Here is a 25547-nt window from a genome sequence, read left to right on the forward strand (position 1 = left end):
AATTTTCTTAATTAAGTTTCATAAATATTGTTCAATAATTATCCATTGTAACAACAAAAAAAAATATTGTTTTTATTTTTCAATTATTGAATTATATTCGTAATCACAAAACATTTTTCAGTGAAAAATTTGGCTAGCACTTGCATAAAGAAAAATCACAAAACTTTAGTTTGGTACCTTTTGCAATTTTATATAAATTGCCCAGAAAATTCTGACGAAAGTATGGTCCTTATTCTGTATAAATACCAGCAATTTTACTTTGGCAAGTAATGAAGATGGATATACAACAGATGGTGTAATTACAGAATGAGAAAGTTTATAAATTTGTGCTTTGATGAAAAGATGTGTCAGTTATCAATAACTAGCATGGCTACCCGCTGTTGTCCGGGTCTATATAAAACTATAAAAGTTAAATGTAACATTTCTTAATTAAAACTCCATCTATTTATCTTTCTCTTTCCTTCTCTTCCATTTTTTTTTTTTTTTTTTGTCTTTCTTAACCATTTTTTATCCTCTACACAGCTCATTTCTCTTTCTTGTTTTAATGTGTTTACATCATAATGTAATTTATATATTAGAGCTATCGATTTTAAATTTAATAGTGTAATCTCAGATTCATTGTTCCTGGATAATGCACAGTAGAACAAAAAATTCGTCTCTGCACTCGCTGTTACAATAATATGAAGAGAAATTATGTTGAAAAATAGTCCAAAGAGATCAAATGTTACATTGTAATTTAGATTTATTGATCCTAGACAACCCCAAGTAGAACAAACAATTCTGTTACACTAATTGTTACCAAATATAATGTAGTAATGTTCACGAAGATGGTTTAATTACAGAATGAAGAAATTTATAAATTTGTGCTTAGAGAACGTCTGGCTGTTATCAATAATGACTTATTTTCTTTCTCGGAAAACTGTCACTTTTAGGTAATTTGGCTACATACTGACCACTTAGCTGGCAGGGCGCATTTATTTCCTCTGTCCTCTGAAGAACTACTTCAACCCATTTAGGAATCACAGACAAAGAGCAGAAAGTTTCCTCGAAGCAACTAATCTGCTTTCTGCCTTGACTCACTTGACTATATTTATAATCCTATTCAACCCAAACAAGGTATATTGTCGCTAGGATGTGTTATGTTCAAAGGTGTAACAATTAAAAATATGGACGATATGAAATATGGTTTTTGGAAAATGATATTTTCCTTTATTTTCAACAATAACAAAATTAACAAAAAGGTTTGTTCACAAATATTTACAACAATAACAAAACAAACGAAAAAGGACGGTTAACAAAAAATACAGTCATTTTGGATGATTTCTAGGAAAAGACAGCTTGTTGAAACTCAGGTCGAAAACTAGGACGAGGAAGCAGAGGGTTACGAGAGGAGAAGGGAGGTAGTCAAAGTTAAGAACCGCTAACAGACAAGATTTGAGTGACTATTCACTCTGTTTATATCGAAATTCAATGACAATAAGATTCCTTTTTGTTTTTCTTTTAAAAGTTTGGTCAATGAGAATATTTCAAAATTGTATTTACCACTAGTCCAGAGGGCATTTTCTGCAATTTTTCGTGGGTTGAAGGGATGCATTTTCTTTTGTGTGTTTTGGATTCTTTTGGCTGGACTTATCCATGAATCAGATACCGGAGTTATCTTAACGGGTACAAACTGATAACTGATCTGTTTCCCTCTCCACCTTTATTTATATGGGATCTTAACCCATTCTAGATTATTGCAAAACCCTCTGGGGCCTTCTAGATACTTCTAAAACTTCTAATCCTTCTAAACTTTCTATTACTATACTCTGGGCTTTAAACTATCTCGTGAATTCTGCAAACTTCAAAATCATGTGATGTCTTCAGAGGAATCGGACCAACAATGGACCGAAACCTATGGAGAAACACTACCCATGATTTCATCTACAGCATGAACATACCACGATACTAGAAGAAGAAGAAGAAGAAGAAGAAGAAGAAGAAGAAGAAGAAGAAGAAGAAGAAGAAGAAGAAGAAGAAGAAGGGCACACTTCATTAAATTACTTATAAAACAGACACAGGGATGCAATATTGCAGTAATGGGACAGGGGTTGGAGCTTGCTTGATAGTGTGAGATCTATTAGATTAGAAACTCTTTTGAACCCTTTCTAAAAGAAAGAGACTAGTTTTAGATGTGGCAACAATACTCCATACATGGGCGAATGGTGATTTGGTAGAGATATAGGATACTCTCAGGTGTGAGTAATTTTATAGCACGTTAGAAGGAGCCCACTTTCTTTGAAGCAGCTTTGACAATGTCCTCAATGCAGTTAATGTTGCCTGTGAATGTTAAAGTGAAGAGTTTGAATGATAAGCTCTTCAGTAGGGTGTTATTAATATTATCGGTAGTGTAAAAGGTTTCTTGTAATTGTTAAAGGAAAGAAGCTTATTCTTAGTACCATTAAATGTTATCTATTTACGACCCCATTCCACTATAAACTGAAGCTCGTTTTATAAGGTTTCAGCCATTGCCTTGGATATGTGCACATTCGTTTTTCCCTCATAAAGCATGGTGTCATCATCAAATATACCCATCTCGGACACAATTTTATCAAGAAAGTCGTTTATAAATATCAAGAATAATAAAGGCACACCTGCATTAATATCATATTTGGATGTATGGCCATTGGGGACAACATGGACTTTTATTTAAGAAAGATCTGATTATATTAAGTATTCATCCAGAAATATCGTAGGATTTAATTTTCATAAAATCTTCATGCCAGACCTTGTCAAAGATGCTCAAGAATCAGCAAGGTTTACATGAAGATGAACGGATTTTACATTTTCAATAGTCAAAAAGTTTTCTTATTTCATTTCTTCACTTGGACACTATCCAGCTTTCGTCAGCCTATACCAAACAGTGTAGATAACTTTATATTAAATACTTTTCGTTGTCGTTTCTAAAGGTTTTGTTTTCAGTGTCATGTGATATTCTGGTTGCTATCAATAATATGATAAGAGTTTGTCTTAACATTATCTATTAAAAAGAGCTCCTATAAACATATTTGAGAAAAATTGTTCGAGTTATAAACAGGCTCATGTGACCAGTGTTGCCAATTTAGCAGTTTTCCTGCTATATCTGAAACTTCATTTTAAATCTAGTGAGTAAAATTTTAATCTAGTGGCTAGCGTTTTTTTTTTTCTTGAAAATCTGGAGATCTTGACACCCACACTCCTGCAATTTAAGATAAAAATTTTAATAAAAATGATTGAAAATACTTTAAAATCGAAACAAAACTCATTTGGGTAGGTAGAAAAATAGCTTTTGCTTGTGGTAACAATTATTTGTTTCTTTCATCGTTTTTTTTTTTTTCTGTTAACCATTCTTAAAAAAAAAAACGCTATAAAATCAGTTTTCCTATGTACTTTGATGAGGGAAGAGATGTTTCCGCCTATACAGTTTTGAATAGGATCCAAGCATCCCACTTAATTTAAAATAAGTATTTACTCAGTAAAAGTATACAAAAGTTAACAATTAAAAAAAAAAATCGAAACAGTAAAAATAAAAGACATAGCAAATGCAATAGAATTGAATTACCGACCAACCTATATACTTGTAATGTGCTGAAACTCTAAAGGTTTTTATGCCAAATATTATGCTTTTCAACACAGTCTTTACACACTAAAGAAAAAACAAAACAAATGGCTCCTTGTTGCTTAATAGAGCGAGGAGAGTTTATTTCCTGAAATGTTGTAAACAAAATGACTTATTCTACCACTAACTCTAAGTTCGAGTTGCACCAGTGCACCACTAAATTTAGTTAGTCATAGATTTCGACAATTTTTCATGAATGGAGCCTCAACGGTTAAGCGATTAACAACCATTTATTTCCCACATGTTGTAAAGACAGCTAAAAAACAGTTTCAGCACCTATAAAAGAAAATTAAATTTTACTGTGTTTGGTATAAGGCATTTGTTAATTTTTATTGTTGCTTGTGATTTCTCAACTGTTAACTATTTTTCACTTTTACAATTGACATGGTTGTTTCTATTTACTTGCTTCCTCAAAGGAGCAAAATTCATGTCTTTTTTCATCTATTTTTACTAATTCTTCCAACGTTTATTATATTTAATTGTCAATGCAGATCACCTTTTCTATGACAAGATGTGTCCACTATAGCAACTACAGTTCATGCTGTTACAGTAGTTTTACTCAACTAAAACATAGGTATTTTATTTAAAAAGTTTATTGAATTTATTTGTAGAGTGAACTTTAAAAAAAAAAGAAGTTGGTTGGTTGTTTTTGTTTTACGACATATCAACCCTTTTCGGGTTATTTAATGCCGAATCCAAAGATTTTGAAGAATTCTTTTTTTAATAGAATATATTTGTTATTTTCACGTCGGTTTCTATTTAACCCATAGTTGGGACCCTAACAGGTACTACCACTCCGGGTCAGAGTGGACCTGGGAGCAATGGTAATTAAAGGGTGGCTCCACACTCCCCAAAGCCCACAAGCTGGGGCCTCACCACTGGATATAGTTTAAGGTCATATCCAGGACCCCCATTGAGGGACTTTTACCCTCTGCAGGGGGGCAGTCGGCGTATTCTAATGCCCCACCGACAGGGCAAAAAAAAAGAAGTAGTTTTCCACATGTAAAAAAAAAAAAAATCGCAATATTTACTTGCAATGGCAACATTAAACACTAAGTCGATTTTTAATGTGGTGAAAGGTGAAAATTCCACCTCCTTTAGAAAAAAGGCACCCAGAATTGAGACAAAATTTTTTTTTAATCCTCAATCTAGAAGGATTTCTCCTTCACTGATAGTGGACAGACAAGATAAAGTTTAGTATCAGAACAGATACTGTAACGTTTATTCTATTTTGAAAAATAAAAATACACTGCAAATAATATATTTTGAAGTCAGAAAATACTTGAATCATAAAATAAAGATTTTCGATTTTTAAAATAGTCAGAGCAGACAAAAATATATTCGGTTGTGAATTCAATGGTAGACATGAAAAGTACTGCCTAATTTAATGTAAAATGACCCTTCCCCCATTTGTAGACCTCTGTAACGGTTAAGAACTCAGAACTGTTAACCATTTCTTTGCTATTAAAGATGAACTGTGTGTTTTAGACAGGGTTAGACAGAGATAAAAGATTAGTTATCTGCCCCATCGACAATTGTACATCCTTACTTACTGATATTCGGTTCATACCAGATATTGTTTTTTGTGAAACCGAATAAACTTGACACTGGAAAGAGTATGGGACTGGATAACATTCCCAATATTCTGCCAATCAGTGTGTTCATTATGCTTAGAGTTAATGGAAGTACGAGTGTGCTCATTATCAAAGCCCCTGGCTCATTTGTTTATTCTGTCATTTGCATCTGGTTGCATGAATTCTGTGTGCTTTACTTTTTAGACAGGATTAGACAGATAAAAGATTAGTTACCTGCTCCAAAAGCTAAAATGGTAAAAAAAAAAAATGACAGATCATTTTAATATAAATTTATATGAAAAAGTGATGCCTACTTTAAATTCTTAAATATTTTTTCCGGTGAGGTAGGGGGGGGGGTCACACATAATTGCCTAAGAAAGTAGAATTCCAGTTTTGAGGTAGTGGGTGTTAGCTAAGGGTCTCCATCTACTTTTAAATATAGATACAAGTTAGCTTTTGATTCAACAAACTTATGCTTTCCCTGTATATATTTTCCCCAAGATTTTGATAAATACGCAAGATTTTCATATTAAACGATTTTTAGCTACTCCAAGACTCCTTTTAGAACAGCTCTAAAATCGATCAATTAATATAAATTTGTTGTCTGTCATTTGACATATTTTTAAAAAAAAATTTACAAATATGCATTTTTCTGATATTTACAGAGAATTTCTTTGACAATATTCAATAATTAGATATTATTGCGATGTTTAATTTGTAAAATTTTCATTAAATTTTTAAAACGCTGTTTTATTTTATGATTTGCTTCCTGTAAAACAAAATACACCCTACTGCGAAAAACAAATAAAATTCTGATAAAATTTGGAAGCTAAGCGCTTCAGTATAATCCACAAGTATATATACAGAGAGAAAACATGTATATTAATAATATTTTTATATAAAGAAGGAAGTGAAAATCTACGGGGTTTTTTTTTTTTAGATTTTTTTTTTCAATTTAGCAATTTTTGAAAATTTCACTTGGCTGGCAACACTGCTGACCAAGATCAATGTAGTATCATATTTTCTGTCTTCGGTCAGTGGAGGAAAAATCTTTCAGAACTGCGATAATTTCTATTTTTATTCCTATCCAGAGTGCCCCTTTTGGGAGAGCTGAATTTTCCCCCCATTAAAAACCGACCTTGTGTCTAACTCTGCCCTTGTGGGGAGGCAAGTAAATAGGAACTGACAAAAAGTTTAAAATCTAGCGCTTTTCTGAAGATTCACCCCCTCCCACCCATCTAGCGGGTTTTGAAATTTTCAGTTGGCAACACTGCACGTTACCCATAGGGGTTTCCTGTTTGCAATCCATGCGACCATTTACGGTCCAAGGGAAACAATCATTGACAAATAAATGAGTATTATAAACTCCAATAAATTGGAATATGGTTCAAGGGACATAACTCTGGATATATAAGTAATTCGTCGAGCAATTTTGTTTTGGTTCATGACAATGAATGATCAGTAGTAGGGCTATGACAACAGCATATTCTTTTCCTTGTTTTGATTCTCAGGTATATATCCATTGATATCTTATATGTTTTCTTTTATGTAGAGTGATGTGATCCTCGGTTGATTAATTGTGTCTAACTGTGTCGGATATATACTCGAGAGTAAAAACAATGAAAAGCATATGCTCTGTTGTCAGAGCCTTAGCCTTAATGATAAGTAAAATTGGGTAATTTTGATAATTGAAATCCCGTCACTAGTTTAACTTCTGACTATTGACTAACCGTTCCCCATGTTCTCTTTTCGGACAGTTTGTATTCAAATACACATTACTTGTTTGTGCTTCGCGTTGTCGAAACTTAACTTGCTATAACTGATTATTATCGTGCTTGTTTACATTGGCGATCTTTTAAATCAACGCATTTCAGGTGAAAACATTACATATTTATGTGTCATAGGGAAATTGGCAAATGCGTAGTTTAGCGGTGTAAATTATTTTACAGACAAAAAAAAGATCATAAAACTGTTTATTTTTTATATAAAACACATTATTAGACCATAACGCTGAAATAAAACCCTATAAAATTATATTTTTATTATTTTTTTCAATATTTTTTATTAAACTAAATGTACGACAATCGAGGCCGCCATATTGTTTTTTAAATTTGTCTTTTCTAAGGTTTGACAGATTGGCCTTTTTAATATCAAATTGGGCTTTTTTTGAGCTTTTTCATTACAAAAATGGCGGCCAAAAGAGTTCGAAGAGTGTAAAAAAGGGCAAATTTGGCCTTAAAAAGGCCGCTCCTTAAAAAGGCTACATTTTAAAAGCAATATGGCGGCCTCGATTGTCGTAGATTTAAGTCTAATAAAAAAATGATGAAAAATATAATAAAATTGAATTTTTTTCTGGTTTTATTTCAACCTTTGGGTCTAATAATGTTTTATATAAAAAATAAATAATTTCTATAACTTTTTGTCTGTCAAATAATTTACGCCGCTAAACTACACATTTGCCGCGAAATTAGTATAAATTATAAAATTTACGAAAAATGACCCACTAGGAAAATTACAAGTAAAAATAGAATTTATCGAATTATCGAGTTGTATCGTATGTTTTAATGAGGAAGAAGTATGCAACCAATACAATTCGGTATGACAAACAGGGAGTAGAGTAACCCTTCCTTGACTTAAATTAACGGTCCGTCATCTTTAAACATGATATCTGGGAACGTAATTGTGGTTGACTTTATTTAAAATACTGCTAGCACATCATCATCTACTGGATAATTTTTCGTAATTTTAGAATTTATACAAATTCCGTCGCGACACGTAAGTACGGAATAATATTTTCACATACAATGCGTTGATTTAAAAGCTCACCAATGTAAACAAAAACAAACACACAAATTATTTGAGAGCAGCGGAATGCCAAAACCCTGCTGAAAACAGTGTTGCCAACTGAGATTTTAAAAACTCGCTAGATCAGGGAAAAGAAATCTCTAGAAAATCGCTAGATTTTTAACTTTTGTCGTGTGAAATTGTAAAAAACCGCTAATTCAAAACAAAAAAATCTCCCAAAACGAAAAATACCATATTTTAACTTCCTATCCTACATAAAAATATTATGAGTATAGTATATTTAATATACAAAATGTCCCGTGTTTTCTCACTATATATTTCTGGAATTATATTGAAGCGGTTAGCTCCACAGAAGGCTTTCACATTTTATCAGCTAGTTTTACCTGTTTTTCGGAGGGGGTATATTTTGTTTTGCAAGAAACAAATCATAAAATCAAACAATGTCTATACTAAAAGTTAAATTGAAATATATTACAAATTGAACATCACAATAATGGCGTACCTAAATATTGAATATTGCCAAATAAATTCTCCATAAATATCGGATGAATTAATATTTGCAAAATAAGATATATTTTTTTTAAAACCTGCAAAACATAGACACCAAATTTATATGTGAATTAATTGATAGACTTTTTAACCATTCGTAAGGAGGAGGGGGTAAAAATAGCACAAATGTATAAAGGGAGAAATAGCACATGAAAATCTTTGGGAATATATATAAAGAGAAAACATTAAGTTTGTCAATTTAAAAAATAAATTACAACTATATTTAAAAGCAGATGAGGACCCTTAGCAATCCCCTTCCAAAAAATGAGATTCTGCTTTTTTAGGCGATTATGTGTGAATATTTCAAAAAAATATTTTAGAATTTAAAGCGGGAGATCATTTTATTCATATAAATTTATTAAAATGATCCCTCATTTCTAGGACATTCTAACTTTTTGTGGCTGGTAACTAATCTTTAATATATAAATCCCTAATTATGAATCACAATATCGTAAAACCACACAAAATTCCCTTAAAAGTAAAACACGCAGAATTTATCTCCCATAGAAAAAAAAAAAAAAAAAAAAAACTTAACATTCTTGAGTCCTAAACGATAAAAAAGCCTTAGAAATAAGGCTGTTACTTTACATTTTCATGTCCACCATTCAAAATCGAGTATATTTTTATCTGCTCTGAATATTTTAAAAATGAAAAAAAAATATATGATTTAAATATTTGTCAATTTTTATGATATCCTTTTATTTTCTGCTTATTTGTATTATTTTTACTTTTCCCAATAAAATTAATGTTAAAGTATAATATCTGTTCTGATACTATACTTTATCTTTTCTATCCTTAGTTTGTAGCAGTTAACAAACTATTTACTGTAAGTAATGCTCCCTGCCAACCGATTGGTCAGTACAGCCAAATCACTTTGGCACCGGGCATTGATCCGCTTACAGTAAATAGTTTGTTAACTGCTACATCTAAGCGGACGGTGATCAGTGTAGATCACAAATTGTCGGCCCTTGAGTGAATGCTGAAAGTGTTTCACTGCGAGGTACATAGCCAGGAGTTCACGGCCAAATGTGCTTTACCATTGTTCTGCCGGTTTCAGCTGCCTCGAAAAATATGCAAGGGGTTGTAGTTGTTGTTGGTGCTGTTGTTGCAACACTGCACCTACAGCTGTGCTCGATGCATCCACAACCAGTGAAAACTGGGCATCAGGCACAGGATGTGCAAGTAATATGTGTGTTGCTAGTTTCTCCTTCACTTCTTTAAAGGCTTTCAGCTGAATATCATTCAGTGAAATCTGCTCATTTTTCTTCTTCCTGGTACGTAACAAGTCAGAAAGAGGCGACAAGAGATCCGCACAGTGTGGGATGAAGCGTATGCAGTAATTTAGCAGGCCGAGGAAGTGCCTTAGTTGGCGAAGTGAAGTGGGTGGTTTAAGGTCTTGTAAAGCCTTAACCTTTTCAGGTAAGGGAGATATACCCTGTGGGCTGATGATGTGGCCCAGGAAAACTAACTCTGAAGCACCAAAAACACATTTACCAGGGTTAATTCTAACCTGGTACTGTTGAAACCGTTCAAACAGTAGACGGAGGTGAGTGACATCTTCCTCAGGTGAGGCACTTACCATTAGAATGTCGTCTATGTAGTTATAGACGAAGTCTAAATCACGCACTATCTCGTCCATGAAGCGTTGAAAGGTACTAGCCGCGTTTCGCAAACCAAAAGGCATAGTTAAACATTAAAACGCTCCAAACGGAGTTGTTACAGCAGTTTTCGGGATGTCGGCTGGATTCACAGGAATCTGATGGTATGCCTTAACCAAATCTAATTTGGAGAAGTTCTCACAACCGTGCAGTGAAGAAGTGAAGTCCTGTATGTGTGAGATTGGGTAACGATTGGGTACCGTAGTGGCATTCAATCGTCGGTAGTCCCCAGTCGGATACCAATCTCCAGAACGTTTTGGGACCATATGTAAAGGGGAAGCCCATGGACTGAACGAGGGGCGTATGATTCCTAGTTGCAGCATATGGTTGAACTCTGCTTTGCTGCTTTAAGTTTGTCAGCAGGGAGGCGTCGAGGTTGTGAGACTACAGGAGTACCTGTGGTCTCAATATGGTGAGCTGTTGAGTGAGATGGTTCATTCACAACAAAATTCAAGTTAGTTAACTCCGGGTAGGAGTTTAATAATATATGATATGGATCATCAGCAGAAACGATGAAAAATACAGGGCTGATAGATGTGAAGTTCGATTTTGAACCTGTGACGGAAAGTTCTGTATTAGCATCTATCAACTGTTGTCTGCGTATTTCAACTAATAGGTTGAAGTGATGCAGAAAGTCTGTGCCTATTATGGGATAGGGCAAATCAGCTATTGTAAAAACCTACATAAAGTCTCTATGTAATTCCAAGTCAAGGGAATGAGAAATTTGACCGTACGTGGGAATAGATGAGTGATTTACTGCTTGCAGTGTGATGGGTGAAACTGGCGGCTTCTCTGTGAGGAGTTTCAGAGGCCAAATGCAAGCTGCTCCTGTATCAACCAAGCAATGCGCTTGGGATAAAGAGTCAGTGATAAAATAGGCACGGTTGTGGGTGGTCTGTGGGGCATGTGCCGTGCACAGTTCTCCAGACAATCGTTTCCCTGGTTCAAATACGAACAGGGCATTGTACAGCACCGTGCGTCCTTGCCAAAACGATTATGATAAAAGCATAGTCCTGGCTTGCTAGAGTGACGACGGTGATGTGGGGATGGCGAACGACTCTGTTAGTGGCATCTGAGTGATTGTGATCTGGCCACACTCAGCTTCCTCACCTTTCTGGTAAGCCATTCGAGAGTGTCAAGTATAGCCAAGGAAGTGGCTTCTTGACTTGTGTCCCTAACTTTGGCTGACAGCATAGAGACTTCAGCCGAAGTCTGGGGGATAGCTGCAGTGGTACGACCCTTGGTAAAGTCCATAACTTTATCTGCTGATGCCGTTACAACGTTGACAGAGTTTTTTTTCCAACATTGGAGCTAAAATGGCTTTCACCTGTGCCGGCAGCCTTGGAAAGAAAAGCTCTTTTATAAGGGCACTGTCAGCAGGGACGTCTTCAGCTAACTCTCTCATTCGCCGGATTAGCTCACTAGGCAAACGGTCTCCCAAGAGCTCGTCGTGGACTAACGTTTGGAAGCGTTTTTCCGCTGACACTGACGTCGGGAGCAGGACCTCCCATTTTATCAAGTCGTATGTGGAGTTAGGAGAGGTGTCAGTGATCAAGTCTTTGACCACTGGCGTCAACGATGCAGGGAATGCACTAAATAATATTGGCAATTGCCGATGTTCTTTAACGTCGTTTGCTGAAAAATACGACTCGAGCTGAGCGAACCAAACTCGGACGTCATCCGCATAAGCAGACCAGGTGGTAAACATTAGATTAAGTAAAATGAACAGACCAAAAAATTAAAAGTCGAAAAGTGAAAAAAAAAAAAAGCTTCTTCAAAGAGACACGAATGAGAGATAGAAAAACGAAGGAAAATAAATCAGAAGAATTACAAGTAAGATAAAAATAAATAATAGTAATAGTATGTATTGGGAAAGGAAAGATTTAAGAATTGTGTGTGTGTGTGTGTGTGTGTGTGTGTGTGTGTGTGTGTGTGTGTGTGTGTGTGAAATATGAAGTGAATACTGTACTTACAGTGTAGTTGGCCATAAAAAAAATAAATAAATAAATATTTTTGGAACAAAGTTCTTGAGTTTATATATATATATATATATATATATATATATATATATATATATATATATATATATATATATATATATAGTTTGAGTTTGTTGCGTTGCAGGATGTAGTAGTTGGTCTCTTAAGAAAATGGAAGGCAAAATGTCGTCTGCTCGTGATTGATTAGTGCATAAAGAAAAACAAACTATTCGTAAACAAAATGTTTTTCGCTTTCTGTTTTTTTTTTGGGGGGGGAGAAGGGGTTGTTCTTTTTTTTGTTTATTTTCCGGTTGTTTTTTTAAACAAAATTCTTCAGTATTTTTTTTCTTTTTTTTGTTAGTTTGTTTTGTTTTGTTGTTTTCTTAGAAGAGAGAGAGAGAGAGAGAGAGAGACGGGAAACCCGCTTCAAAGTTTTTTTTTTTTTGTTATTGTTTTCTTCGATTTTTTTACGCACTGTATGGCGACAAAAGGAAAAATGAATAACTTTCTTGCTGTTTTCGTCGAAGTTCTTTTCGTGAAAAAATATTTCTTCCAGTCATTCTGCCTTTGATTTGGTCCCTTGTCATTTTTTTATATTTTGCTCAAAAAAAGAAATGCCGCTTTGTAATCAAAAGGTCTGTGTTCGTTTCAGGTCACCATTTTATTGGGAAATAATTGCTTAAATAAACACAAGGCCAAACGACATTTCTTTTAACAAAACAACAACAACAAAGGGTTTATTTAGAAAAGGCAAGATTGTATCTCATACTGGAGAGAAAGAAAGAAAGTATAAATGTCTGTTTTAAAGTGTCGTCTGTCATCAGACTGCAGTCCTCAACAAGTAGCAATGGGAGGAGTGAGTGAGAGAGGTCTGTATAGGTTGCTTGCTGGCGTCCCTCCGGCAATAGCAGCAGCTGAGATACCAAAGGGCTAACAATAGTTCTTAAGGGGACAGCTCAAATCAATGCGCCCTGCCAACCGATTGGTCAGTGCGGCCAAATTACTTTGGCACCGGGCATTGATCCGCTTACAGTAAATAGTTGTTAACTGCTACAAATCAATGAAGGAGAAGATTAAAAAAATAGATATTACCTCAGTCCAGAGTGCCTCTTTTGGGGGGTAGCGGGGTTTTCACTACATTAAAAACCGACCTTTTCCATCGGAGAAAAATAAGTAAATATTTATTTTTCACAGATGGAAAACTTTCTGTTGTTAGCGTTTGCTCAATAATAAACGCAATAAACTTTGCTGAGGTGTTAGCATATGCTGCATCTTAAAAAAGGTGGTTCACAGTGATAATTAAATAGAATAATAAACGTTGAGAAAATTAGTAAAAATAAGTAAAATCATGAATGTTGACTATTTGGGGAGGCAAGTAAGTAGGAACAACATTCTCTCTCTCTCTCTCTCTCTCTCTCTCTCTCTCATAGCCCTGTAGCCCCTGGAGGGGCATAAGCCATCTACAACTTTTGTAGATGTTTTAGTAGCGAGGAGTTCTTTTTTTTTTTTTTTTTTTTTACAGGATGAGGGTGCTGGCCCCATGCCCAACTTTCCCAGAAGGGACATACAGCGCCTAGCCTTCCCAAATGGTCACCCATCTGGTACGGTGATCTAGCCAGAACTGATGTGTCAACGTGATTGTGCCATACTGGAACAACATTGTCATTCATTAAAGTGTAGAATAGTAAACAGTCGATAAATTGTAAACAATAACAAAAATCAACAAATACCTCATATCAAACGCAGTAAAATCCAAGTATCATACATGCTGGCACAGTGTTTACATTGTATGGCCTTCGGGTCAAGATCAAAGTGTAGTATTTGTTCTTCAGGTGCTGCATTTCAATTTCTTGTTCTCTGTCAGTGGAGGAGAAATCCTTCATGACTGAGACAATTTTTATTTTTGTTCCTTTTCTCCACATTAAAAAACGACCCTGGTGTCTAACTCTGTCCCGTGGGGAGACATTGTAAATAGGAACAAATAACTGGTTGTTTGTTGCTTAACCATTGGGGACTTCATTTTTGAAAATTGTATAAAAAATCTATGGCTACAATTAACCCTAAATTTGGGAGTGCAACTCGAACTATCGGTTAGTGGTAAAATAAGCCGTTTGTTTACCACTTTTGAAGTATTAAGCCTCCCTACCCGTTAAAGGATAAGCGGCCATTTGTTTATTTTTCATTCAGTGTGTAAAAATCACTATTTTGAAATTAGAAAAAAAAACAAAAAAACTTTGTTTTAGCACTTTAAATTATATAGGTCGGTAGATAATTAAATTCTACTGTGTTTCGTATAAGTTTGTTGTTGTTGTTGTTGTTGTGTGTGTGTGTGTGTGTGTGTGTGTGTGTGTGTGTGTGTGTGTGTGTGTTGTTGCTTGTTTTTTACAATTTTCGACTGTTAACTTTTTTACACTTTAACGAAGTGAATAAATACTTGTAAATTAAGGGGAATGCTTAGATCGTATTTTAAACTACAGAGGCTGGAATTACCCCCCCCCCATAAAATATACTTGGAAAAATCGATTTTATAGTGAGTTTAAAAATGGTTAGCCGAAAAAAATGGTAAAAAAACAAAACAACTAGTCAAATAATTGTTATCAAAGACAATAAATGTTACTTTTCTACATACATGAATGAATTTAGTTTAAAGTATTTTCAGGCGCTTTTCTTTACTTTTTAATCTAAAATTGCAGGTGTGTGTGAGCGTCAAATATCTCCAGATTTTCTAGAAAAGAGCCCCTAGCCGCTAGATCAAAAATTTCCCCGCTAGATTGCAAACGAAATATCCAGATTTAGCGGGAAAACCGTGAAAGTGGCAACACTGGCTGAATACTATAAATAATTAGTGACCGTACATTAGAACAATACCAATAAATATATTTTTTAAAAATGCACAGTGAATAAACGACTCACAGTTTAAGATTTAAAATAAAACTTATTAAGTGAAATTATTTTTCATTTTATCCCATTCAAGTTTGAAAAAGTTGCAAAAAGTTGAAAAAGTTCGAAATCGAGGCTTTCTTTCGTAGACTGGTTCTGCAACGACCCCAGTAACCGTCTGACTCAGCCGACGCTATATAAATCGCATTTCACGGAAAAAAAAAATGTTTTCAACGAATTAAACTGGGTCTTAAAAATCCCAAAGGTAAGTCAACATGTTAAGATTATCAGTTTATTTTAAATTCTAGGTTAGTTTTTATTTCCTTAAATTTACATAATTTTCAATTATACGAGTTATTATATAACGAACTTTACGAATAAACTGTCTGCTTTACCTTTAAAAAAATCGTTACTTTAATGTGTGGAACGTATTTACACATGAAAAATATGAATGGATCTAAAATTAGACAAATTTTGAATATAATTATGTCGAGGCTTTTTTAATTTATTCATTTATTTTATTTTTACGACCTGCCCCAGCGTAGTATAAACATCCCAACCAATCATATTAAGAACGGCTTGCGAAATAAACCCCACAATGTTAAGAACGGCTTTCGAGGTTTGGGGGGGGGGTAATCCGAAAGCCGTTCTTCACATGAGGTTGGAGTGTTTATAATACGCTGGGGCAGTGGGGGGGCACCCGGCACGTCGTAAAAATTTACCGTTCATTTTGTATTATATGAAAATTCTTTTATTTATTTATTTTATTTTTCATTAATATTAAGTTAATATTTAACGGAGATAAACACTTGTTTAATCGTTATATTTTATTTTGAATTTGAGTGATCATGCAGAATACGGACCGTGCTGAAATAATCTGTCGGATTTTTAGCCGACGAAAATGAGAGGTGGGAGTGGGAGACTTTAGGAAACTGAGTATTCCGAACTCGACGTGAAAGGAAAAAGTGAAACCCTTGCATGGTGTGGTGACTCCTTCAAGACTTTCTGGGTAAAATTATCTGCGAGTTGCAACGAATTGCTTGGGTTCAGGGGTTAATACTATGCAAACAGTAAATTTGCGACGGGTTTCATTAGCCGATTCGTTGTCAGCGACCTCGATTACCTTTAAAAAATCAACTTAGAGTGGTCGGTGTTCTTTTGTAGCGTATCGGCGTATCGCTATATTACTTAACATGGGAGGGGTTTTGGTAACTATTCTGTACTTTCACCTAATAATTCATTATAAGATATCGTTAAACTTGAATTCAACTTAAATACTACTGAACAAATAGCGCGGGTCGTAAAGTGCAGACGCACCAAATTTTATTTTAAAACCTAACGCACATGAGAAAATGGAAGAAAATGAACTAAATTTAAGTTAAATAAAAATTTAAAAAAAAAACAAAAACAAAACAAACGAAAGAATAAGTAGATAAAATAGACGAAACTACTTGCGCATGCGTACTTCTACTGCAAGGGAGCATCGTAAGTGTCTTTATGCAAAACGTGCGTGTGTGCAGGGTCACTTCCATGGTCTTGCCTTTTAATTTTATATAAAAAAGTACTTTTTCTTTAGCATAAAAAATACGATTGCTGAATGTTTTGTTTTTGGGGGCTACAAAAAAAAAAAAAAAATTAAAATGAACGAAATTTAAATTTTCGTTCCATTCAGAATTCAGGTGATAAGTCATCTCCCTCTCAGTACAAAAATAGTCAACCACCTCAGCAAAAATAACCTTAGTCACATGCAATATGGTTGCCGTTCTGCAAGATCTACCGCAGATGTGCTAACAGTTATATCTCATAGGATTTGTGAATAGCTTGACAAAGGCTTCCTTTCTAGGGCAATTGCTCTTGACATATCAAAGGCCTTCGACAAGGTATAGCATAAAGGCCTACTTCACAAGATTTCCAGCTACGATATAACTGGAAATGTTTTCGCTATCATTAAATCATTTCTCTCTGATAGGCTCGTAAGAGTAGTGGTCGATGGACAAAAATCAGAAGCCTGCAGTATTAATGCTGGAGTCCCTCAGGGGTCCATCCTGGGCCCAACTCTTTTCCTGATCTACATCAATGATCTCCCTAAACACATACTTAAATCATTCGTTGACATCCATGCTGATGACACGACCATCTACGGCAACACATCAAAGGCTATAAATGACAAAGTTCTCTCTGATTCTCTCTCCTCTGATCTCGAGCACGTGGTTCAGTGGGGGAAGACGTGGCTGGTTACCTTTTAATGCATCTAAAACCAAACTCCTACCCTTACATCATCAATGCTCTGATCCCCATCTGGCATCAATTGAAATGGATGGCTCTCGTTTAGAAGCCCCATGTTTTGACAAACTTCTGGGCTTGACCTTTACTCCTGATCTGAAACTGGTGCTACCAGATCAGGCTGCCCTGTGGCTTCCTGAGACGAAATGCACCTACATTGACGTTTTTTTGTTTTCTGATCTTTTTTGTAAAACTTAATTATGTTCTGCAAAACCAAAAACAAAAACAACAGCCTATTCCCCCCCCCCTTTTAATTTTATTTTTTCCTATCTTACTCCCGGTCCTGGATATGACCTTAAACTACATCCGATGGTGAGGTCCAGCTTACGGGCTTGGGGAGTGTGGAGCCACCTCTTAATTGCCATTGCTCCCAGGTCCACCCTGACACGGAGTGGTAGTACCTGTTAGGGTCCCAACTATGGGTTAAATAGAAACAGATTTTAAAAAGGAAAAGAAACAACAAAAAAAGAAAGAAAAAGAAAACAAATATATTCTATTAAATTATCTATTTATTTATTTATTTTTTTGCCCTGTCGGTAGGGCATGAGAACAAACCGACTGTCCCCCTGCAGAGGGTAAAAATCCCTCAATGGGGCAACCAGTTAGCCGTGGGTTGCTACCCGTAAAGTCTTAGGACGTGATCCTGGTGATTGAGCGAACCTAAACCAGGATACATAGAAGTTTAGGCACCGCAACACATTACTTTGGCCCTTACTTCGATTAGACGGGCGGTCGGAGAGGCCCGATCCGACCAATCGGCCAGTCACGCCAAGCCCCACCATATATTGCCCATTCCAAAAACCCACTACTAATACAACACATCCCCCCTCTCCCACAAATAACCCTACTCCCTAATATATGATGGAAAGCGGTGGCTTAGGGTCAATCGATTAGGTGTGAATATCGATGACGAGGCTGTAAACCCCTCAGGATTGCTACAGATCCCATAGCAATATCAAGAGAGAACAGATAATCATTATGATACCACCAAAGTCGGTTATATCATCATTGTATCCCTGTAGAGGCTGGGCGAATGGGTTTCCCCCCAGGCTCTTCCCAAATAGGACTCCAAGGTGGGTGGGGAACAAAGATGACGAAAAAAGAAAACAAAATATATGGCTTATTCCTCCCAAAAACCACCCAACCACCCAAAGAGAACCCACTCTGATGTCTCTGACATCAGTAGCTCTGACGAAGAGACGATAAAACCAAGGAACTCAACATTCGTAGTAATAGAATCAATGGAGGAAACTCCTTTGAGCAAACTATCACCTTTTAAAATTGAAAAAAATCTTAAAACTCTAAAACCAAAGTCTATTAAAAAACAATTTAACGGCAGCCTACTAATAGAAACCCATAACGAAGAACAAACTAAAGAAATATTGAAACTAAAATTATTTGAAAACATCAAAGTCAAATGCTACAGACATCCAACCCTAAATACCTGCAAAGGAGTAGTGAAAAGCCACGAACTTGCACTTTGTCCCTTGGAGGAAATCCGGACAAACTTACAGAAACAGAATGTGTTAGATGTTCGCAGAGTTCAAATTTAAAAAAACGGTGAGAAAATCGATACCAATACATATATACTAACTTTCGATTCCCTCACCATACCCAAAGAAGTGAAAGTCGGATATATGAAAATAAATGTAGAAATTTATATTCCAAACCCCCTCCAATGCTTCAAGTGCCAGAAGTTTGGACACCATCAAGATCGGTGCACACGATTACCAGTGTGTGGAAGATGTGGAGAAAGTGGCCCACACATTGACTGCAGAAAAGATTTCAAGTGTGCCAACTGCCTGGGAAACCATGGCGCTGGCTCTAGATATTGCGAAATGTGGAAAAGAGAAAAAGAAGTGACCAAACTAAAACATATAAAGAATATATCCTACCCAGAGGCCAGGAAAATCATCGAAACTAAAACATATGCAGATGCAACAAAAAAAACTAATCCAATCAACAATCAAAATGGTCATATACATGTAACGGATACAACTGACAAGAAAATTGATGTCCTAAGCAAACTAATAAAGGAAATGAAAGAACTATTAGAAGAAATGAGGAAAATGAATAGTGCAATGTCTGCAACCAATCCAAGGATAATAAAGTAAAGACACTACTGAACCACAAAAAGAAACAAAACCACAAACCATTTCTACAAAAACAACCGAACAACCATCAAACACCTCACAAACCAGAAAAGAATCAAAAATCCCCCCAGACAAAAAAAACAAAACAAACAAAAACAGGAAAAGAAAGATCCCGATCTATATCTCGAACAGGGACTCCGACAGAAAATAGATTTGAGGGATTGGAGACGATGGAAGTTGAACACAATTCCAAATGATGAACAAAATATTACAATGGAATATCAGAGGGATAAAAGCAAACCAAAATGAACTCACATTATTAATAACAAATATGAGCCCAGCACTTGTCTGTCTACAGGAGACCTTTCTGAAAGAAAATAATACCATCAACATAAAACACTACACATCTTACAACTACATAAATAAAGATACGGACAGAGCTTCTGGAGGCACATCAATACTTGCGAAGAATGAAGTCCCTCAAAGACAAATAAATATAAACACAAACTTGCAAGCAATTGCAGTTTCAGTGACTCTACATAGAACTATAACACTTTGCTCAATATACATCCCTCCAAAAGATACAATCAACGAAACTGAGATAACTCAATTAATAAAACAACTCCCTAAACCCTTTTTTCTACTAGGAGATCTCAACAGTCACAATGTAATATGGGGAAGTAAAGAAACAAATAAAAAAGGAAAAGAAATAGAAAACATAATAAATAAAAATAATCTATGCCTCCTTAATAATCAAAACTACACCTATATGTACCCAGCAACAGGTACTTTCACCGCCATTGACCTTACCTTATGTGATCCTTCCATATATATGGACTATGACTGGAAAGTACACAATGACACCTGTGGGAGTGATCATTTCCCAATCATCCTGGAAAGTGTAAGTACTAGCACTGAACAAAAAACACCCAAATGGAACCTACATAAAGCGGATTGGGAAGACTTCCAGGAACAGTGCAAAAACCAATTAATTATCGAAAAGAATGATGAAGATGACCATTTGAACTACTTCATTAAAACACTCACAAACATAGCAAATAATACCATACCGAAAACAACCAAAACCAACAATCACAACAAACCTTGGTTCACAAAAGAATGCAGAAAAGCCATCAGAGCTCGACGAGCTGCCTTGAGAAAATTCGAAAAGTATCCAACAAGCGAAAATCTGGATTTCTTCAAAAACAACAGAGCAAAAGCCAGACGAATCATAAAGGAATCCAAAAGAACAACCTGGAGAAATTATATATCCAAAATTAATGTGAATACCAAGGCGAAAACAGTTTGGAACATGATGAGGAAAATAGAAGGAAAGTGTAGTAGTACACCAATATCCCACATCTCTAAAGGCAACAAAATATACACCGATCAAAAAGACATTTCCAATAACCAGGCAGATAATTTATCAAAAATTTCATCATGTGACAGACAAACAGAGAAATTCAAAAAGATTAGAGAAAAGGAAGAGAAAAAGAAAATTCTATTTAAATCACAAAATACTGAAAAATACAACCAACCTCTTACCTTGCCTGAATTAAAAGAATCGCTAACCAAATCCCATGACACAGCTACAGGGCCCGATGAAATTCCATATGAAATCCTCAAAAAACTTCCAGAAGCCTCAATGAAATACCTACTTGAAATTTTCAATATTATATGGTCCAGTGGAAACGTACCCGAGACCTGGAAAGAGGCCACAATAATACCAATCCCCAAATCTGAAAACTCAAACATCCAATCCCAATCAAGTAACGTCTTAGATCCATTGAATTTCAGGCCAATAGCTCTAACAAGCTGCATTTGTAAGACCATGGAAAGGATTATAAACAAAAGACTAATCTGGTTCCTGGAAACAGAATCTTATTACAGAATTTCAAACAGGATTCGGGAAAAACCGAAGTTCAATAGACCACATAGTCAGACTTGAAACCTTCATCAGAGAAGCCTTTGTAAGGAAAGAACATTTAACAGCAGTGTTTTTTGACATGGAAAAAGCCTACAATACTGTGTGGAAATACGGTGTTACAAGGGATCTGAAGGCGCTTGGACTAAAAGGCAGAATGCCAATTTTTATTGAAAATTTTTTAAAAAATAGACGGTTCAGAATAAAGGTTGGCACAGCTCTCTCGGACTTGAAAGAACAAGAGAATGGAGTACCTCAAGGGAGTATACTGTCAGTGACCCTGTTCAGTATCCGAATTAACAACATTGTAAAAAACCTTAACCCTGGGGTAGATTGCTCCCTATATGTGGATGACTTCCTAATATGCTGTAGATCTAGATATATATCTATAATAGAAAGGAAGCTTCAATTGTGCTTAAACAAAGTAATGAGATGGACGGAAGAGAATGGATTTAGATTCTCCAAAAGAAAAATGAAATGCATGCATTTCTGCAAACTAAAGAACATGCATAATGATCCTGTCCTAACCATGGAAGGAATGCCCATACCAGTTACTGACCAGTACAAATTCTTAGGGATTTTATTTGACAAAAAGTTAACATTCATCCCACACATAAACTATCTGAAAAAAAAAATGTAACAAAGCTGTAAATCTTTTGAGAGTGGTAGCACATACCGATTGGGGTGCAGACAGGGAAACACTCCTTAAACTTTACAGAGCACTAGTCCGCTCAAAGTTAGACTACGGTTGTTTCATATATGGATCAACCCGAACATCATATATAAAAAGCCTAGACCCTATTCACCATACTGGCCTAAGATTGGCCCTAGGAGCATACAGAACTTCCCCCGTGAACAGTCTATACACGGAAGCACACGAACCCCCACTAGATCTAAGGCGAGAAAAGTTAGCCCTTCAATATTTACTGAAACTGAAGTCTTGCCCAAACAACCCTGCATACCAATGTACCTTCTATCCTAAATATGAAGAACTCTTTAACATGAGAAGAAAAACTATCAAAACGTTCGGGCTCCGAATGAAGGAAAGCATTGAAGAATCGAAAATTCCAATCTCCAGCATTCACAACTTCATACTGCCTAAAACACCCCCATGGACCATGAAACAAGTTGAAATAAAACTCAACCTAAACAAAAAGTCCAAATCTACCACAAAACCTATTGAATACCACGACGAACTTCAACATTTAAAATTACAATATTCAGACTACACCTTTATCTACACAGACGGGTCTAAAAGCAACAATCACACTGGATGTGCAGCAACGTACCATAAAACCACAATGAAGAGAAATCTTCAAAATGAAGCATCTATATTCACTGCAGAGACTATAGCTATCGATCTAGCACTCAACATAATTTCAGAGGAAACCACCAAAAACTTCATCATTCTCACAGATTCTCTATCAGTCCTATTATCTATACAAAATCAAAAACAAGAAAATCCACTAACAACAAAATTAATAGAAAAAATCAATATCCTTTCAACTACTAAAAACATTATTCTTGTCTGGATCCCCAGCCATGTGGGGATCAAAGGCAATGACAGGGCAGATACAGCTGCAAAAAGATCTTCTCACCTTCCAACTGACAATTTTAAGATTCCACATACTGATCTTAGACCCCAGATAAAAGCATACATACAGGAAAAATGGCAACTGCGGTGGAGTCAGCAAGAGGGCAACAAATTATACTCAATCAAACCTGAACTTAAGGAACGATGTCCGGACATCAAGAGATCACGCCGAGAAGATGTGATACTGACTCGGCTGCGCATAGGGCACACCAACTTTACTCATTCTTATATACTAAATGGAGAATCGGCGCCAGAGTGCATCCCATGCCAGGAGACACTCACAGTAAAACATATCCTAGTTGGGTGTGATGACCTTGCCCCAACTAGAAAATTATATTATACAGAAAGCAATATGGAAGACCTTTTTGAAAAGGTCAACTCAGCAAATATTCTAGCATACCTAAGGAAAGTAAATTTATATAAGAAAATTTAAGGAAATTTAAAGTCATCCAAATATACACATCCATGTATAAATACAACATTTAATTTCTTAGTTCAATTTTATAAAAAAAGGGAGGAAAGGCTGAAAAAGTCATTCCCCCCCTCCCAATAAAAAAAGTTAAAAAAAAAAAAAGGACTCCGGCATTAAATGACCACATAGGTTGATATGCCGTAAAACCAATCAATCAATCAATCAATCAATCAACCTGATCTGAAATGGAACACATACATCAAGTCTGTTGCTAAGGTCACTGGGAAAATGGTGGGATCCTTCTACCGCTCCAGGAGATATCTCACTACTGATGCAATTCTCTATCTGTATAAAAGCCAAGTACGTCCAAGGATGGAGTACTGCTGCCACATCTGGGCAGGAGCTGCTAAAAACAGTCTATCCTGCCTTGACAGAGTACAAAATAGACTTCATGGCTTAGTGGGGGATGCCTTTTTCTCTTCCCTGCAACCTCTCTCCCACAGAAGAGACGTTGCGAGCCTATCCTTGTTTTATCGTTATTTCCATGGCAGGTGCTCGTCTGAGCTCCAATCTCTAGTCCCCCCTCGCAAATCTTTTACGAAAAACACCCGTCTAGCTGAAACAACTGTCAAAAATTTCCCCCATTCTTTATCTGTGCCTAAATCAAAACGTAAATTCCATGAACAAAGCTTCTTTCTTAGAACTGCACGCCTGTGGAACTCTGTTCCGTCTGCCTGCTTCCCACCTGACTACAACCTGGATGTCTTCAAGTCCAACGTAAACAAATTCCTGATGAACCGCCCCCTTAAGTAGACATTTTTATTAAATCCCCACACTAACGTACTGTACATGCAATAACCCTTATCCCTGAGTGGCTTCCAGGCCTTGATAAGTGGTGGTCACCTTGTAAAAAAAAAAAAAAAATATTCACAACAAACATAAAACCGCGCATATTACGCAAGTTTTACGAAAGCACACACACACACGGTAAAAAAAAAAAACAAAAAAAAAACTAACCAGTCTACTATAGGGGTGCTTTTATAATCTCCTAGTCTACCTTATGCAAATGTCATCTCCAATCCACATAGGTGGATAATAAACAGACACTATAAAGTCAATCGATCAAGCAGTTACCGATTTTTTTTTTTTTTTTTTTTTTAACTACTTGAACGACCATCACACAGAATTCTATCACTTCACTCCTCCACATAGTGTGTAGTAAAAAAAAAAATCCCTACACATTCCCATAGAAAATTTTTCATAGGATGTGAGGTATGGGAAAAGAGAAGGGAATTTATCATTTCTTAGTCAGTTTTTATGATCTTGCTTGAAACTTTTACCAGAAATTTCTTCTTTTTAGACCCCTAATTGGGTCTACTCGGATGCCTTGGACAGTACCATTCTTCCTCTCTGGAGGAGGGGTATGTATCTACTAAGCCCACACAACCAAAGTGGAATCGTTTGTTACAATGATCGGACCACAATTAGTCTTGAATCTTTGTGCTTATTACATGCAGGACAAATCCAGATTCTGACGCCCTCATTGGGTTAAGGGGATGAAGCATGCCTGGCATGTCCTCTGATTCATTAAGAATTTCCTTGTCCGCACCTTCCGAATGTGAATTTATCTCCAGTGGAAATAAATGGTTGATGAAATGGATCAATATAGATCCATTTTCTCTTATCCTTGTTGAACGCACCAATTCATCTTTAATTAATTCAAGGACATCACCTATGGATCAAAATGGTCTAATTTTGAGGGTCCTTAACACTATATCACCCCTGTTGATGGTGTTATGGATAGTCTGATCTCGAGTTCTGTTAGGTTCAACAAGTAATCTTTGTGCCACGTTTTTCTAAATTTTCTTCACAAAAACAGCACCTTTTTGAAATTGATCCTACTAAGTGGCTTTGTTAGTCTCAGATCTTCATTTTATAACCTAATACCTTGGCCCACATTTGGATTCATTAGAGAATTGAGATAATCTATATCATTAGAGCTTCTATAAGTCGGAGGGCAAGTATTAATCACATGCTGGATTATCTCCTTCCTATAATCTTATTTAGGCAGGTTTTAATTGTCTTAACTGTCCTTTCCCAAGTATCTCCATACCAAGCTGAATATAGGGAATGGTACAATGTTTAAAGTGATAAAGATC

The 25547-nt window shown here is 35.9% G+C and overlaps 1 protein-coding gene across 2 annotated transcripts in view; it reads left to right on the forward strand.

Moving 5' to 3' along the window:
• Positions 1-25547, forward strand: part of LOC145279714 (F-box/WD repeat-containing protein 9-like) — an 89529-nt gene that overhangs the window by 10569 nt on the left and 53413 nt on the right. Inside the window, exon 1 of one of the 2 annotated variants that reach the window (XM_080131000.1) lies at positions 15218-15347. The exons of the other annotated variant lie outside the window; for it this stretch is intronic. The gene's annotated coding sequence lies outside the window, so the exon portion shown is untranslated. Of the gene's footprint in view, positions 1-15217; positions 15348-25547 lie in introns of those variants that run through there. 2 annotated transcript variants of the gene reach the window in all.

The sequence above is a fragment of the Euprymna scolopes genome, chromosome 7 (assembly GCF_053919585.1).
Source record: "Euprymna scolopes isolate OS-2025 chromosome 7, ASM5391958v1, whole genome shotgun sequence".
Classification (NCBI taxonomy): domain Eukaryota; kingdom Metazoa; phylum Mollusca; class Cephalopoda; order Sepiida; family Sepiolidae; genus Euprymna; species Euprymna scolopes.